Raw genomic sequence first — 4,910 nt, 5'->3', positions numbered from 1 at the left:
AATGAAATGACACTTCTCAAGGCCATTTCTTGTCTAAAGCAATGGTTCAGAGAATGGTGTCAGGGCCGGAGATAGAGCTCAGTGGGCTGAGCACATGCTCTCTCTGTGGGAGGCTCATCCCCTGGGATGAAGCACAGAGCTGGGAGGAGCCCTGCACATCACTGCCAGGTGTGGCCCCAGAACAAAACAAAACCAAACAATAGTGTCACCCCTTATTTTACTCAATCATTCAATAGCTTGTGATAGAATTAATTACAGCTTCTGAAAACAATTCTCCAAGTTTTTGTGACACCTCTTTCTTAGTTCTCTTCTCCCTGTCTGGATTCTTCCCAGCTTTGTCCTTTTAAAGTGCACTTTCTCCATAAATAACCTACTTGTCCAATTCAGTCTTTATGATATTCATATGCTAATGATTTCAAATCTATCTCCAGATCAGACTTCTTCATTGTATCCCAGACCTTTGAGACTTTTTGGCCAACGATACTAGCCTTTTTTGTTTGTTTACCTTTTGGGCCATACCTAGCAGTGTTCAGGAATCATTCCTGCCGTGCTCAGGGAACCATATGGAGTATTGGGGATCGAACTCAAGTCTGCCCCATGCAAGGACAGTGCCCTACTATGGCTCTGCTCTTTTAATGCATAACATGCACATCAAAACTAATGTTAAAAAAAATTTATGTGTCTGAAAGAAAACTTTTTTCACTGAGAAATCTGCCTTTCTACAAACAAAACCCAACTGTCCTCAATTCAAGCTTCTGACTAATCTTTCTACTCTTATCTCTGTACAGGCTTTCTTCAGGAGGCAACTCTCCCATTTGATAACAGTTACCCAAGCCCAAAGTCAACTTTTGCCTTGCTCAGCCACATATGCCACTCTTTTCTGGATCCTTTTGCTACTTGAATTTAATCTAGTTCCTACTGTGTGTTGCGGACACGTTTTTGTTTCACTAATTTGATATAGCCGCTACCCCCAATCTATCATTAGTCCTTTGATGACACTTCTAAAACATTTCAATAATTCAGGACTGGAGCAATAGTACTGCAGACAGGGCAGTTGCCCTGTATAGGGCCAACCTGGGTTTGATCCTCAGCATACCATATGGTTGCTCAAGCCTGCCAGGAGTGATCCCTGAGTGTGGAATGAGTAGTAAGCCAGAACAATGCTGGGTGTGTACCAAAAACCCAACAAATAAAAATTTTCAACAATTTGTCCTCTCTGTCTCTCTTTTTTTTTTTTTTTTGCATTTTTGTTTTGTTTTGTTTTGTTTTTAAGCCATACTCAGCGATACTCAGGGGTTACTCCTGGTTCTGCACTCAAAACCCAGTGTGCTTTGGGGACCATATGGGATGCCAAGGATCAAACTCACTTTGGCTGCATGCAAGGCAAATGCCCTACCTACTGTACTATTTCTCTAGCCCCCTTGTTCTCTTTCCTTGCTGTTATTACTATCCTAGTTCAGAGCACAAATTTCTCTGACCATTGCAAGTAGATTTCTAACTAACGATAGCACAGCGGTAGGGTGTTTCCCTTGCACGCAGCCAGCCTGGCCGAGCCGGGTTCGATTCCTCTGCCCCTCTCAGAGCCTGGCAAGCTACTGAGAGTATCTCGCCCACATGGCAAAGCCTGGCAAGCTACCCGTGATGTATTCAATATGCCAAACACAGTAACAACAAGTCTCACAATGGAGATGTTACTGGGCCCACTCAAGCAAATCGATGAACTACAGGAGGACAGTGACCGTGTTCTTTGCCTTCACTTAGACCCTTTCCCATGTTTTATCACAGAGCACCAGTGATTTTTTTTAAGTTCAAATTATGACACTTTTTTTAATCTTTGGGGCTATAATCAGCAGTATTTTGGAGCTGCTACCAGTTTAGCACTCAGAGGATGCACTCAGCAGTACATGAGGGACTATGTGGTATTGGGAATCCAATCCAGGGCCTCACACATGTAATCAAGTGTTTTACCCCTGAGCTACATACCCCATACCCCATGACATTTGTTTTACTATTAAATTACCAAATGTTTTTCTGTCTCGCTTGATTTAAAAATATTCCTGCCTCCCAGGGCTAGAGGGAGAGTACAGTGGTTTCCCTTGTACACAGTCACCCGGGTTCAATCCCTGGCAATGCATTTGGTCCCCTGAGCTCTGCCCCGAGTGATCTCTGAGTACAGAGCCAGAAGTAAGCCCTGAACACTGCCAGATATGACCCAAAATTAAACAAAAATTTACCGCCTTCTAAACATGTCCTTTGGGCTGGGGATGTGGCTCAATTGCAAAAATGTATTCTTTGCACGTGTGAGATCTGGGTTTGATTCTAGGCACTACCATAACCCTCATTTGTGGACACCAGAGATATAGTGCAGGGTAGGGGAGACTGACTCATTTCAATCCCTAGTACTGCATGTGGTCCCCCACAAACTGCCAAGAGTGACTCTTGTGCACTGCCGTTTTTTTAAAACCCTGCCAAAAGATCAAAAACTCATGTCCTTTTTCCTCACCTTCCCTTTTTCTCTTCTTTTCTTTTCTATCATATGATATGTGGCTGACTTTGTTTATTTCTCACTAGGTCTTCTCAAAAGACTTTGAAAATCAAACAATTCCTGGCCAAGAAACAAAAGGAAAAACATTTCATTCCCCAGTGGATTCAGATGAAAATGGATGGTAAAATCAGATACAATTCCAGGAGGAAACATTGGAGAAAAGCCAAGGGGAGTCATGGAGGAGATGGTACACATTTATTCTGTATCTTGATCAGTAGCATCGTGCTACAACATTACGAAAAATCACTATTATTTGGAAATGTTTGCTTTTTATTCTTCTCTCCATATCATCTGCACTAGAAAGTTGGTTCTGTAATAAATATGTGAGACATTTGTTTTTAAAAAAATTATATTGAATCATGGGACTGTGGAGCTAGCACACAGGGCCAGTGTGCATGTTTGCATGTGGGAGGTCTGGGTTGGATCCCCTGGACACTGCCCAGAGCAACCCCATGACAACTGACAGGTGTGTCCCCAGAACAAAAACAAAATCATATTAACTCAAAATTACGTGTCTCAGCCCCAGACCCCACCATGATTTGAACCAGGTCTAATTGTTATTCACTCCTTGTGCCTTGCCATTCTGGCCTTTCTTCTTTTAGGTCCCTTTCATGTCTAAAATATTCTCTTTGTTCCTTTCCTTTTGGCATGTTCTTTCTTGTTATTTATATCTGTTTAAATGTTTCCTTTTAAAAAGAAGTTACCTGTAGTAGTAGGTACAAGGGAAACTATTGTAGTAGAGTTTCCCAAATATAGTAACTAAAAGATTAAAAGTTATTTCTTTCAGATAAACAGAGTTTTTGTTTGTTGTGTTTGGACTTTTGAGCCATACCTGGAAATGCTGAGGAGGTGGGACTGGGGGATGTCAATTTCTGGCTCTGTACTTGGAGGAGGTGCTCAGGGGTTTGACATACTGGGAGTGATTCCTGAGCACGGAACCAGGAGGAATCCCTGAGCATTGCCGGGTGTGGCCCAAAAACAAACCAAAAAAATCTTTCTTAAGACTATTAATCAACAATACATCAAAAGGATCATACACCATGACCAACTAGGATTTTTCCCAGAGATGCAAGGATGGTTTTTTTGGGAAGACCACACCTGGCATTTCTCAGTGTTTATTTCTGACTCTGTTGTCAGGGATCACTCCTGGCAGGGATCAGGAGACCATATAGGGTATGGGGAATGGAACCTGGATTAGTGGATGCAAGGCATGCACCTTACCCGCTGTACTGTTTCTCTCACCCTCATGGACGGTTTAATATACGCAAATCAACCAACATAATATGCAATATCAATACAAGGAAAAATAAAAGCCATGTGATCATATCAGTAGATGCAGAGAAAGCATTTGACAAGATCCAATATTCAGGGTCAGAAAGATAGTATAGTGGGTAGAACATTTGCCTTGCATGTGTCAGACACAAGTTTGATCCCTGGTATCCTGTATTGTCCCCTCAACACTTTCAGATGTAATTGTTGAGGGCAGGACCAGGATTAAACCCTGAGCATCACTGGGTGTGACCCAAAAATGCCAAAATATAAAACAACAATCTCCCCCCCAAGCCTATTCATAATTGTAGCACTGTAGCACTGTCCTCCCATTGTTCATCGATTTACTCAAGTGGGCACCAGTAACATCTTCATTGTGAGACTTGTTGTTACTGTTTTTGGCATATCAAATATGCCATGGGGAGCTTGCCACAAAAAAGAAATACCCAGAATCAACATAGATGAAAGACAAAGAAAACTACAAATCACTATTAAAAGAAATAATAGAAGACCTAAGGAAATCATAACATCTGCTCATGCATTGGAAGGATTAGCAGTCTCAAGATGACAATAGTATCCAAGGCCTTATACAGATTCATAGAAATATCCATGAAAACACCCTTACATTTTTTTAAAAGATAAAGGGCAAACAAGTAAAATTTATATGGAATAACAAAGCACAGCCAAAGCAATCTTAGGGGAAAAGATAGTGGGAAGCTTTTCTCGTCCAACTTTTATATTATAAAGCTATAGCCCTCAAAACAGTGTGGCACTGATGACTCTCCAATGGAATAGAATTGAAAGCTCAGAGATAGACCCTCGGTTTAAGTTAGCTACTCTTTGAAAAAGGAGGTAAGAGCATGAAGTGGATCAAGAGAAGGCTCTCTAACAAATGGTGTTAGGATAATCGGTCAATCACATGTACAAAAATAAATTTAGACCCCGATCTCACACCATGTATAAAAGCAATTCAAAATGAATTAATGTCCTTGATATTGAACCTGTATTTATAAATTTTATTGAAGAAAATACAGGCATACCTACTCATGACATTGAACCTAGAGGTATCTCAGCCATTGGTAAAGCAAATAAAGCA

The sequence above is a fragment of the Sorex fumeus genome, unplaced genomic scaffold, assembly GCF_029834395.1.
Source record: "Sorex fumeus unplaced genomic scaffold, SorFum_2.1 ptg000054l, whole genome shotgun sequence".
Taxonomy (NCBI): Eukaryota; Metazoa; Chordata; class Mammalia; order Eulipotyphla; family Soricidae; genus Sorex; species Sorex fumeus.
This window is presented reverse-complemented; position numbering follows the sequence as displayed.